The sequence below is a fragment of the Pleurodeles waltl genome, chromosome 2_2 (genome assembly GCF_031143425.1).
Source record: "Pleurodeles waltl isolate 20211129_DDA chromosome 2_2, aPleWal1.hap1.20221129, whole genome shotgun sequence".
NCBI lineage: Eukaryota > Metazoa > Chordata > Amphibia > Caudata > Salamandridae > Pleurodeles > Pleurodeles waltl.
The window spans coordinates 718,781,080-718,795,411 of record NC_090439.1 but is presented as its reverse complement, the minus strand read 5'-3'; the positions used below and the strand labels follow the sequence as shown (position 1 = coordinate 718,795,411).

General features: G+C 41.0%; 1 protein-coding gene across 1 annotated transcript in view; it reads left to right on the top strand.

The window, feature by feature from the left end:
• The window catches only part of ARFGEF1 (ARF guanine nucleotide exchange factor 1), a 961,498-nt gene that overhangs the window by 389,072 nt on the left and 558,094 nt on the right, over positions 1-14,332 (top strand). The window lies entirely within an intron of this gene.

Here is a 14,332-nt window from a genome sequence, read left to right as displayed (position 1 = left end):
CTCACTTGGCTACCTCTGAAATGGCTAATACCTTATACTCGGGATCTGGCACTCAAATGGCTGTTGTCTATTTTTTATTGTAGTAGGTAGCCTTTCATCCTAGAATTACCTTGCAGATCCATAGATAAGGTCTGATTCTATTGTTAGCTGATTTCGTTCCTGACTATCGATGCCCTCTGCCTTGTAAGGTAGACCTCTTTAAGTACTAGTTCTGGGAAGGTTTAATAATAGAAAGAGTTTTGAGCCTTTCTAATGACTGCTTGGAGGATCTTCCTGAGCCTATGAGCAAAAAGGCAATCCTCCAGAGAACCTCATTCATTAGTTCTAGATAACTTATTGCATCCAGACTATTTCCTGAGGTCTCCATTGGCAAAAACAGAGGGTGCAATATTGAGTGGTTCGAACTCTCTTAGGTGTTATTTGCTCCTCAACCACATCATTTCAGAGATTAGGAATCCCTTCTCCGAGATTATAGTTGACTGGTCAGTGGAGATGTCTTGGCCCATTCCCCATATCAAGGCTTTTTCCATATTGCATGTCTTCTAGCTGGTTTATCCTGATTAATAAGAAAAAAGCTGTAGTTGTTTTTTCTTATGTGCCACAGGTAATCAGGTCTGGCCACACATACCCTTTTTCCTCAAATGAATATGCTGTTGCTCAGTGAGCAAATCCAGTGCTCCATGCAGCTGGCTGCCTGCATATTTGACCACAGGCCTGTCAGACAGATAATTATATATCCTGGCTACCTTTTAGGTCTTATAGTGACAGTACGTTGGCCGCAAAAGTTACGAACTTTGGGCCAGTCTCAGGTGACAAATTCATCTTGGTTTTTATTATGCCCTCTGGTGTTTTGACAATTGGTTATCCTGCTCCTCTCTGTCATTTGGCTTTAATAATCTGTTCTTCACATAACTTGTCACACTAGCCATTAGGACTGCCTAATGACCTTGAATGATACAACTTCTCATTGTCGATGATTGGGTCCTCACCTTCAGCTTATCTTCCCAGTCGATATTGTCAAACCTATCACCTCTTTGCTGGGCTGCCTTCTTTTGTAAATGATTATGGGCTTCCTCTAATCCGCTGATGAGCCTTTGTTCATCAGCTCTGTATCCACACCCAGCACTCATCTCCTAAGAGTATATTTATTCTCTCTTCATTTTTCCTGTTGAAAAACCTCCTGGCTGGCATGGTCTTTCTGATGGGCAAAGAATCAATGGAGGAGTGACACTGCTTATGCTAAAAGCCCACTTCCTGCCTGGCAAGTCAAACAGACTGGTCAATGAAGCAGTGCAGTGAGGGAGGGAGGGATTAGTGCTTCAAGTTATGAAGTCATCAGTTAGCCCTTGTCTAGCACTATTTGTTGTCCTGGTATGGTCGCGACGATCAAAAGACAAGAACCTAGTGTGTACATCAGGTTGGCTTGAGGGGATAAGTGTGGCTATATAACTGTGATCCTTTTAGATATTTGTTCCAAGGCCTCTGCCCAACCATTTTAACTCACCTGTTCAGGTCAGATGCTAACTTTAGATTTTATTTTGCTAGAAATCCCAAGACCCTCTTTGGCCCTGATGTCACTATATTCTTTTATATGGACAAATCCAAAACAGGAGCCCTACTGCTGGTCAACACAATGAAGTGGATGTGATCAGTGAGGCAGCAGCTGCATTTAGAGAGCTATCCACACTGTGCTCCCTCACTTACCCAGAAATGTCACAGCACCCTTGTCTTCACACTCTACAAGGGTCTGAAAGTGAGTATACATTACGTGCAGCTACTGTCACAGCTGAATCACAACTCTAAATGACCACTTAGATACCAAAGAGAAAAGGGGATGGGTGCAAAATCAACACATGACTATTTGGGAGAAGAAAGGGCTGCCTTTCTAGACAAAAACAATAGGCCTTTTCAATTAATGCACAGAGGATCTCGAACATCGCCCTCGTATCCTTCAGCACCACCTCAACGCTGTTCCAATTAAGAACAGAGCTGAAGGCTCACCTTTTTATACAACATTATGTCACTATGCATTTCCTGTCCACAACTCAGCTTCCTCTCTTATTACTCATTGACTTTAAGCTTGCCCTTGACAATGTGCAACGCTCTGCTGCCTTTTGCCCAGGTTTGCCCTTAAGAAATACCATATATATTCACGTTGGCTTCCACAAAGGAGCACCAGAATGTTCAAGTGAAATAGGGAAGCTTCACCCCCATAATAACAAAAACCCAATGTCTCAGCTACTTTCACATAGTTTTAGTTTGATGAATTTAAGTTATTGTTATTTAGCTTAATGCTTCTTTGAGGTGCTGTCAGTGAAAGAATAGAAAGGCATTATTGTTTACTCTGGTCCTGCCATTGGATTCCCTCAGTCTCACTTGGAGCAGATTGAAGGGGTGCTGCTGGCAGATGCTAGAATGCTCAAACTTGTAGGTCATGAAAGGCAGTTACAGAATAAATCTATCATTGTGTACAAGATTAAGGGGTAATGGACTGACTAAATAATGGGAAGACACTTGGGTAGCAACCATCTACCAGCAGAATTGTATCCGGTCCCAAAGTCTCTTCAATACGGTGAAATTGGTCGATGGCTTGGACAGTGGGATTTTAGCCCACCTAGTATTCGGTGTTGCACTTACCAAAACTGCACTGCTGGGTTTTACTCAGTATTTGGAATGGATGTTAATGGACATGGATAAAGTGATTTTGTCTACTGTTGATGAGATGTTTAAGCGGGAGGACCTGTCTTCTGTATTGCATTCAGGCTGGCCAGAATGCCTTACTTCTGCTGTTTGTCTATGGTCCATCCATTGGCCCCACTAACATTTGTTTTATTTACATTGAGGGCTGTTAAGCAATAATTAGCTCATTGGATCTCACATATCAGCACCTGTTAACACTGCATCGATTTAATGTATATGAGAAGACTAGAAATGGTAGCACCATGCATTCATAAGTGAGACAAGCATTGTGTCATTGCCCTTAACACAGCAAGGAAAAACTGTTGTTTATTGTAAAGACGACTGACAAGTGAATGTTGGTATCTGACAGATATATTTTTCACTCCATTATATTGCTCATTCTCCTTTTGCTCTGCCAGCCTCCACAACACTGTAGTAATAGATCACAAGTTACTAAATGAGCTAACAATAAAATCCATTGTGGAGACTGTAAGCTGAGCATATATTTGGACATCTAGAATCTACGCTCAGCAACCTGAAATGATTTTAGGAAATTCAAACATACAATGAGAGGCATTCATATGCCAGCAATATATACATCTCATCAATCTACCTGTCACCCAACTAGTAGAACTTAACTGAATCTTATCACATCCACATGAGAAGAGAATGATATCCAAACATGTAACGGGCAAAGCTACCTTGAAACCTAATAGCCACCTAATGTCAGGTAATGGACAACCAACCATACGTTTTAGCTGAACCAAACAATGACAGTGTCCTTCTGCACCCATATGCTTGCACATATAATGTTCAACACAAAGGTTCTTGGAGCAGGCGATACTCTGCAAAACAAGGCTAAATACACTAGTTTACATTAAGCTCACTAACCACTATCCAACATGGCCTTTAAATAGCCAAATACAACATGAATAAATGATTCTTGTGAATGAGTGCCCCAACAACATAAATGGCGCCCAGATACCGAAGGTGCTACAGGTCAACAAGCTGTATCACACATATGGTTACCTGTTAATGGCATGTCACTTTAATGTATGTGAGAAGGCTAAGAATGGTAGCACCATGCCTTCATTAGTTGGTAAGTGAGGCAATCATTGTTGCATTGCCCTTAAAACAACAAAGAATAGCTGTATTGTGTATTGGTCAGACCACTGTTAGGTGAATGTTTATTCTGACAGTCATATGTTTGGCCACTTAACATAGACTATGCTCTTCATGCTCCACTTCGCTCTACAACACTGTAGCAGATCACATCAAACTTATATCTAGCAGTAAACTTCACTGTGAAAGCTTTGAGCTGAGGATACGAACCTGCTAAGACATCCACTTGCAGAACGTGCAAGCAGAGAAAAACAAGTTTACTAGAATGATTTTAGGAAATTCAAACAAACAGTGAGAGGCAGTCATGTCATCAATCTACCCATCAGCAATCCAGAAGAACCTAATTTAATCTTACCAAACCAACATGAAACAAGAATGGCATCAAAGCACATCATGGACAGAGATAACTCATAATATAACAGTCATCTAATGTAACAGAAAATCAACCATACACCCTAGCTGGACAAAATAACGGCAGTGACCCCCTGCACACATAAACATGCGCACATAATGTTCAACTGAATTCTTAAGGTTCTTGCAGGCGATACTCTGTAAAAAACAAAGCTAAATGTACAAGTTTACTCTAATTTCACTAACCAATATCCAATATAGCCATTGAGCAGCCAAATACAATATTAACACGTGACTGCTATTGAATGAGTACCCTACCAACATAAAGGGCAACCAGATTCTGAGAAAGGGCCATTCAAATTGTAGTCTGTGTTATACAAATGGACAACATATATCAGGAATATAATGCACATTAGTAAAGTTTTTGCATCCCTGTGAAAGTGCCCATAAACATTTGAACATTTGTGTTGTGAAAGGTCTGAGAAAAGACCTAACGCTGACAAAGTACAGGTAACTATTCAGGAGCCATTTTGAGAGGCAGTATCATGTTAGGATGACAATAAATGAAGAGTACATGCAAGGTGTGGATTGGGAATTTCTACAATAACTCTGCCTTTTACCACATTAATTATTACTAGAGCAGTAGAATTGCAAAAGAGGGATCTGGGAAAGCTCTGTTTGTTTTTTCTCCATTCTCAAGTTCTTTTTGGATCCTGCAAACCCTTGCACTCCTTTGGGCAGAGGGATATCCAAGAGGTGAGGGGCCTAAGTAGACCAGCATTGATGGTGTCCCTGAAGTCTCTGACAATTAAAGGAATTCCAGTAAAGAGTCACAGGCAGGATTGATGGGTAGCTTGTAGCCTCATAGTCAATGTTAAACAGTCAGAATATATGTAAGGTAATCTATCATGTCCACTATGGTAAGGAAGTACCGGTGCGTACAGTAAAATAAATGATTTGACCACCACATGAGGATGACATAAAAGGCAAAAACGTGTACCAAAACATTTGGTACTAACAAATACTTTTTCTCTTCTTTTAGCATGCAGTTTTGTGCTGTAAATGAGAGGGTGAAACTGTTGGCGGTGCTTTGAACCAGCAGGGTATAAAATGTGTCAGAAAGCACTAAACTTGCAGACTAGATCTAGTGAGAGCCGTCAATGTTTTTGCACTTCTCGGAATCTTCAAATAGCCTTTCTCAAGAGAAAAATGTTGGTTAGCAGTAGACCTAACGAAAGGGAATTAGAATAAGAAAGAACACAGAGACCTTGAATATTGCAACTCTGACTAATTATCTGGCTGGGCATTGACATGTGCTTGTCATAGCAGACATCTAAAGACAAGGTTAAGATCTTAAGTGTCTTATTAGTTGCAGTGTCTAATATGTTCCATTACAAATGATAACATTTTAGAATATTTTTAAATGTATTAATCCCTCTATTCTGATGGAACTCCAAGATTCCTGAAAATTAAAAACTTAAATATTATCTAAGAGTCTAAGATCATAAGGGGTTCTAATTATCCCAGTTTTTCACTAAGTAACTACCTTCTGTTTTGTGAAGGCACACTTTCTGGTTTGATAATATAATCAAGGTTGTTTTCCTAAAGGGCAATATAACAATTGGGCATCGGAATAATAAAGTTAACATCGATATCAGAAAAATCAATTACCTAATCTATAACACTACCTAAAAGCAATTACGTGTTTCCTGAGAAAAATATTAGTCTTTGAAAGCGATGAGTTTATACTCCTTGAAGGATAGCTCCAATAAGAGTTTGTCTCCCAAATATTATATACATGACAATACCTCTCTGTATTTATTTTGAACATTTGTAATTTCAAAACATTCACAAACAATCGCTAAGGTTTTCCATGAGGTCTTCAGTGCAGGCTTTACCTGTAGTATCAAGGTATCTGGGTTTCTCTAGACCACAAGGAACATATACTTGATAATTCCAAAATAGCAGTAGCCATTTACAGAGACTACTGTGACTATATAGGAAGTCTAGATTCCTTAATTATACTCGGGTGCCTCACATTGTGAGCTCTTCATAGAAGGAGCATTTCCTTCTATGCTTCACTAACACTTTGCGCACACCACCAGCATTTGCTTCCTTTGAAAGATCGCATTGCTTGGTAAGATTGTGTTTTTTTTTTTTTAAGCTGTACTCTCTCTCTGGCACCAAAAATTTGCCTTCAGAGATCTCGCATGCTGTGCAGAGCTGACTTGCTGGCCCAACATCTCGGCCACAGTATTTTTGTGACTGCCACATTTAGTGCTTGTTGCAAAACATACGACAAATTTGGATTTTTGGGTCCACAATTAATTTTTTTTTATGAGGCCGCAAAATTTGGCAAAAAAGATTGCAGTAGCTTGAAGGTCTGTATATTTTAGGTGCTGGTCTTTGAACTTTCTTTAACCTCTTCAAGTGACTTCCTGGCCCTCTAAGTGGTTTTTCACACACAGTATTCCCATCATGTTTTACCAACCTCGTCTTTCTCCAATCAACCAAAACATGATGTTTTCCTCGGTAGAAGAAGAGTTTCAAAGCCAGTGTCTTTAGCCAGGCACCAGCCCAAGTTCTTTTATTTGGGGCCTTTTTTATTCTTTCAGCACTAAATACAGAGAACACTTTGTGTCAGGCAATGTTGTTCACAGTCAGCCTTGAATGACGATGCAAACTTACAGGGCCCATCCATCCATTGAGGGACCTCATATGGGCCACAGTGCCTAGACTAGCTTCCCAGTTCAAAGTGTGTCCATGTAGAGTATCTTTTGTGCATGCAGATGAGCTGCCACAGTGCTAGGACCTTTCAGGAGCTTGTACTACCCTTCTATTACCTCGGAGACAAGAGTAAAATAAGGCTGGGTGAGTGTAACCTAAAACGGCATATGCGACTACTCACGTGCCGTGGGTGCCTGCAGCCACCAGAAGCACGTATTTTTTACCCCGAAAGCTTGACCCACTCTTCTCTCCCTACTGCTATTGCAGATTCAGCGCTGATACATGACCATAAACTAGCAAGCATTTGCAATGCGGTAGGTCTCCCATTTGCTTGAGTTAGAGATAATTGCATTGTAAATTCATAACTGGACTTTTCTTGCCACATAAATTGGTCAACCCTGCCTCATAATTTCGTCTTTTCCTGCCATATAATTCTAGTGGTCCTGCATATAACTAAAACGCTTTCATTTACCTTCTTCTTCTATCTGCAGCAAAAAATGAAATTGTTGCCATTTAGCTTCCTAGTTTAAATCTGCCTTGCTAATTCCAATAGAATACCACTTTCTCCACCCCAACTTCAGAGTTGCTGGCTGGCTAACACAATTCCCCCAAAAAAGGCATAAGACAGCGACAGAGGAGAAATAAACTAGAAGGGCACCCAAACATATGAAGAGTTTTCAAACAGTCATAGGGTAATAAGGATGTTAAGTTGGCCTTAATCATGGTCATAATTGTAACAAGAAGAGATTATTAAAACATATACAATTATCATATAAACCTTTATCCAAAATAAACTTTTGGCATTAGAGTTTAATGCTCAAAACAGCCCCTAGAGGCCACCATAACACAAATACCATTTGTAAGAAACCTGGCCATGTAACTATATTGTTATCCCCTGGAGGACATAACCCCATGAAAAAAACAGGAGAAACTAATGCAGTGTAACCATCTACTTAGCCCCTAGAGCATGGGTACTCGCAAACATTTTCCCAGGGGCCACAAGTTTGGTCTGTGGTGCTACCGAGGGCCGCATTGATGCTAGCAGCATGCCGTTCAAAGGGAGGAGGGAGCTCTGGTTGGGGAGGGTTTGTGGCGTTATGGTGGCGATAGAGGGAAGCAAAGCATATAGATCTAGTGTCTGAATCGCAAAATGTGAAACCAGAAAACCTGGCATTAATCCCAGCTTCCCTGCTTTACCAAACTGTCTGATCCTAGGCAATTGTTTTATTTCACGTTCCCTTCTTTTTCTTCAATTTTGTATGTAGGAGGACCTCACAATGCATGACTTTGGTATGTGCACTGTGCAAACTTTCCTCCTGTGTTCGATTTAATAAAGTGTGTCATGTATAATAGCAAATCAGGCCAGTCAAAGAGTGCAGGTAACAACTGGCTTGCCTCTTAGTTCACTACTGGCATTGTTATCAAGGTGGGGGAAAGAATGAACATTTCTGAATTTATGTTTGAAATATCTTGTTTTAAAAAATACTTCTCCATGCACTGATATAATTTTATGTACTTAGATTAAATGGTTCGGTGTATAAATGAAATAAACTTTTTGAATTTTTAAGAACTCTTATCATAGTTGCAGCCATTTTCTGCAAGATTTCTTAAAGAATGAAAGTGTTCCTGCAGTTAAAACGATGCAGGACAAATTCCTTACTTCCTTTCTTTATCTTCAATCATGTTTAAACAATGTGTCCCCTGTTAAATCGAGTAAACAGCAGCCTAGTGCTACTGCTGCCTTTGGGGCCGCATGTAAAGGTCAAAAGGGCCGGATGCGGCCCCCGGGCCGTACTTTGAGTATCACTGCCCTAGAGAGTGTTTATAAGGCTAGCAGGCCTTATAGCAGTGGTATTACAAACAAGACCTTTAAAACAAAAGTTCACGCAGCTATAAAACAAACGTTCTAGCCTTAAAAGACACTGAAAGGTGGGAGGGGTTATTATTTTGGGGTCCTCACTAACCTAGTGTGGGGACCCAGAGATGATGTAGACAGAACGTTTAGAAGGTGGTCCCATTGTTCTAGGACCACCAACGGCTGAGTAGATGAGCAAAATGTTTTGTAAAATTAATGACCTGCAGAGCATTATGGGGTGCGTTTTAGTGCTGCAAATATCATAGTATGTTGACTGCAATGCTCAGAACACCCCCTAGAAAAGACCACAATAAAATAGCATTTGGAAGAAACATGGTCATGTAACCATACAGTCAACTCTTCGAGAGTATAACCACCTGAAAAAAGAATGGGAGAAAATAATGCAGTATAACCATATATTTAGCCACTAGAGGGCATAGTGCATTACATATTTTCAAGGCTACAGGCCCATTGAAATGATAATATAAACAAGGCCCATAAAAAAATAACTTCTCCCAGCAGTAAAACAAAAGGTCCAGCAATGAGAGAGCTTAAAAAGATAATGGATGGTGGTAGGGGGTTATTATTTTGGAGTCCTCACTAGCATAGTGTGAGGTCCCAGAGATGATGTAGACAGAAAGAGCATCTTGTGGCCCCATTGTCCTAGGACCACCATAGGCTGAGTTATGAGCAAAAATGATTTTGGAAAAGTAACGCCCTGCAAAGCATTATGGAGCAAGTTTCTGTGCCACAAATATTTTAGTATGTTGATATGACTGTAATGATTGGAATAGCCCGGAAGGGGCATCACAATGAAAATAGCATTTGTAAGAAACATGGTCATGTAACTATATAGTTAGCCCCTAGAGGGCATAACCACACAAAAAGAAAATAGCAATAAATAAGGCAGTGCAACCATAGATGTAGCCCCTAGAGGGCATAGTACCTTAAAATTCTCAGGGATAGCAGGTCTGTAGTAATGATATTACAAACAAGGCCCTTAAAACACAAGCTGTTCTCAGCTGTAAAACAAAAGTTCCAACCATGAGAGCGCTTGAAAAGACACTGAATGGTGGGAGGGGTTATTATTGTGGGACCCAGAGGTGATGTGAACAGACAGAGCATGTTGTTGTTAACGTTTTGGTGGTGGTCCCATTGTCCTACTATGGTGGTGGTCCCATTGTCCTACTACGACCACAGGCTGAGTTATGAGCAAAGATGTTTTGTAAAAGTAATGCCCTGTAAAACATTATGGGGCAAGTTTCTGTGCCAGGAATATTTTAGTATGTTTATATGACTGTAATGCTTAGAACAGCCCCTAGAGGACACCACAATGAAAATAGTATTTGTAAAAAAAACATGGCCATGTAACGGTATAGTTAGCCCCTAGAGGGCATAACCACATAAAAAGAAAATGGCAATAAATAATGCAGTGTAACCATGTATTTAGACTCTAGAGGGTATAGGGCACCCATTTTCAGGAGTAGCAGGTCTACAGCAATTATATTATAAATAAGGCCTTTAAAACACAAGCTATTTCCAGCTGTGAAACAAAAGTTCTAGCCATGAGAGCACTTAAAAGGACACTGAAAGTTGGTAGGGGTTATTATTTTGGAGTCCCTACTAACATAGTGTGGAGTCTCAGAGATGATGTAGTCAGAAAGAGCACATTGTGATCAATGTTTTGAAGATGGCCCCATTGCCCTTGGACCACCTCTGGCTGAGTTATGAGCAAAAATGTTTTGTAAAAATAATGCCCTGCAAAGCATTATGGGGTGATTTTCCCAAGAGCAGTTAATAATGTGTTATTGGCTCTCCCGCCGTGCCAGGAGAGCCGCATTCCTTTTGAGGATTTTTGTTTTATAGAAAAGATAAATTTTAAGTTTAAGGTGAGCCACAAGAAAAGCCTCTGATTAGGTAACTGTGAACAATGTGACAAGGGCTCTAATTCCAATGATCAGGTTCAGACTGTTGTGCCTGTTCGCGATGTGAGCACCATGCAGGACGAAGGGGAGAGACAAGAGAAAAAAAATAGTTTGCCCACACTGAATTATATTGGTAATTGTGTAATTATCCATATAACAGAGGCAGTCTGCAAGGCGATAAAAAAACGCCCCAAGGCGACACCTACTGGCTTCCCAATGCTTGTTCTATTGGTGGTCGCTACTATATTTTAGCACCTATGCGTGCAATGTTTACACATTTTATCTTTGTGCAACTTAAGACTTTTAGATGGATCTTTGACAGCATGGCCTGCACTCCGCTCTGCATGATGGCAGGTGAAAATGCTGTTCTCTCAGTCACCACTCCGCCATCATGCTTCCCAGCATCAAATATATGGTGCTGGAGGGAAACTGTTACGTTAGGGTCCTCTGTCTTACTCCCACCTTAAATTATGGCAGAAGGAGGGCAGAGTGGGCTAAAAAAACAGTTCCATGTATTTCATGCTGCTAACTGTGCTTAGCGGTGGTAAAGGGGTGGGGTGGCGATAGAGGCAGAAAGCTGGGTGCCATTTGGGTTAGGGGGTGCAAGAAGGAAGAGAACTGATGAGAGTGGGAAACAAGGGAGCACAAAGGTGCCATTTAGGAAGACTGTCCACTGGGGTGAGCACAAGGGTAATTCCCAGGGGAAAGGAGCCAGGAGACTGCCCAAACCAAATTTTCTAACCCAGTTTTGGCATGTTATATGGACATAGCCCATTTTTCTTATGTTTTGTGCTTTCAGCCTCCTTCCAGGTAGTGGTAGAAAAGGGTGTGAAACCAATGGTGGATCCTGAAAGCTCTACATTTCTGAAAAGTAGACAGAAAGCTGAATTCAGCAATTTGTGTAGATTCTTCCACGTTTTCCTATAGAAAGTAACCGTTGAAATAAAAAAAATATTGAAATTGAGTTGAAAAGCCATTTGTATCTACGTTTTCATCTGTAACTTATCCTAACTGTGGAAGATTTTCAAAAGCAGAATACCGTTACGTCCGTTGGACCATTCTGGTTGCGTGGATACGTAGGGCTTGTAGGCTCACCAAGAACCCTAGGTACCCAAAGCCATTAACTGAGCTGCACCTTGCAGGGTTTTTTTTATTGTGTACCTGGTATATTGTAATTAATTTTGTAAAATATAGAGAGTGAAAAATTGGTATCAAGGAAACCTATGTATTTCTGAAATGGGCAAAAGATATGGAGTTTAGAAGCAGTGGTTAGTTGCACATTTTTTTCATTTGGGGGTACCTATTCTAGCATGTGATCTAGAGGGCATTTCTCGTCTAGTGCCCAAAACGCAATGTGGACATAGCACATTTTCCCACTAAAAACAGGCCCTTTTTATGCAGTATGCCTAACTGTGGATTTTGGGCTCCATCTCAGCCAGCACCTAGGGAAATCTAGCAAACCTGTAAATTTTTTAAAACTAGACACCTAGGGGAATACAGGGTGGAGTGACGTTTGTGGCTTTCACCACGTTCTTTTAACCAGAATCCCCTGCAAACCTCAAAATGTGTCTAAAAAACACATTTTTCTATAATTTCTGTGATGGAAAGTTCTGGAATCTGAGGGAAGCCACATACTTCCTTCCACCCAGCATTCCCCGAAGTCCCCGATAAAAGTGGTACCTCACTTGTGCAGGTAGGCCTAGTGCCCGCTACAGGAAACGGTCCAAAACACAACATGGACACATCACAGCCTCCACCCCTCTTTTATTTTTAAAAAAATCCCTGGTGTCTAGAGGGCTTCTTGCTCCATTCCCCTTGGGGGTGGGGAGAAACACTGTGCCTATTTTACAGGGGGTGGGGGCATCGCTGTACCCATTCTGGGCAGCCCCCACCCGTCTTTTATTTAAAAAAATAAAAATAATAATAATCCCTAATGTCTAGTGGGCTTTCTGCCTGGGCAGAAAGACTGTCCCTAGACTGACTTATTTAAATAAAATGAAGGGGGAGCAGCAAAGGTCCTTGCTCAAGAGGCTGCTCCCCCTTCTGTGGTGGCCTTGTGGAATGGATACCTGCTTGGGGATCAAACTCCTGAGGCCAGCCCCAAGCACGGAACCTTTAGGGAACAGTACCTCTCCCATTGAAACCTGTGCTCAGGGAGCTGAGATATGCTGCTAAGCACCGAAGAAAATGAAAGCGAATTAACTGATCTGCTCAATTCACTTTAATTTTCCCTTTAATGATGTCAGCGCGCCGATCGTCATTACAGGGTAGGGATATTTTCAGCCTTGGTTGCTGGGGAAGCTCTTCCCCAGCAACCAAAACTGAAAATATCCAAAGGAAATCCCTCTGGTGCTCGCACAAGAGGTATTTCCAGTGCCATGTGCGTGGATGGCCAGGAGCCATTCGACGAACATGAGCACTGCAGAGTTGGATGGCTCCAGGCTGTCGGATGCATGGAAAGGGTTAAGAATTTGCAGGGACTTTTATTTTTGTAAAAGTTCCAATTTCGTGATTTTTTTTTTTTGCTGCAGATAGAGGCAAGTCATTAAAAGAAGAAACAATGCATATGAAAGCCAATAGCAGTGGGACCCGCCAAGTGACTAGTAATATGAGGAGTAGGAACATACTCTACAATGTCAACAATGGGAAGTGATTTAGAATCAATAATTTAACTCAACATTTTGGATGCAGTGCAAAAAAATTGGATTCTTTCAACCAGCGGTCTCTGCGGCCACCGAGGACATAAGATTTAGACTTGCACATGTTCAGGCGGACGTAGTGCAACTTCCTAATTTTATTCAGACTTCCATGCTTGCACAGGGTTCCTGTATGCTGGAAACGGCTTTCTCGAAAACTTACTTAATTTGAGCGTATGTATCAACTGTGTAAAAAGTGAGAGAGGTTACAAAAAGCGAGTGACTGGGTGCCCTCATTGTCCAGACAATGGATGATAGGCACTAAATATTAAACAGGTCTGCCTTGACTGCATCTAGACAGATCAGGTCAGTGGGCCCAGTGATCTTTAGAGAAGATATCCTTTCTTTATTGGGAGTTGGAAGGATTGAAAGGTACAGGAGTTTGGTTTGTTGGAACATTTTTTGAGGGATCTAGGTCTGTGGTTTCCTAGGAATAGGTTGTTGTGGAACGGTCAAAACATTCAGTTAAATCTTTTTGATATAAATGTTGGTGGTTTTTGAAGTTTTGAAACTTCCTGAGATTTCACAGTTCTTGAGAGCTTTATTTCATTCCACTTTCTTGGTGAAGACGTTTCAGGCACCCTCCCTAACACCTTTATCTACTGGAAAGAAGCATAAACCAACCCTGTATGGTGACAATGGCTTGCTGGGAGTGGTTGTTTATCATTTGTTTGCAGGCAATGGAGGGGATTTCAGTGCTGTTTGGAAATTCAGTGGACTACTGAGTAAGACTTGTATATCTGTCTCTTGTTCTGAAGGCACTTGTAGTAAACAATAAACACTGGTTATTTTCCTATCATGCTTTAGTTTTACCAGCTCGTACAATTTGAGATTTTTTCACATACACAAATATATTGCCTGTGTTGTAGCATAATGTAGAAAGCTGGCTATCTATGTAGTGCCCCAATGTATGGGGGCACTATGCAGATAGTCCAGGCAACCCCTATTGGTTTACAGGGTTACAAATGGCAATCCCA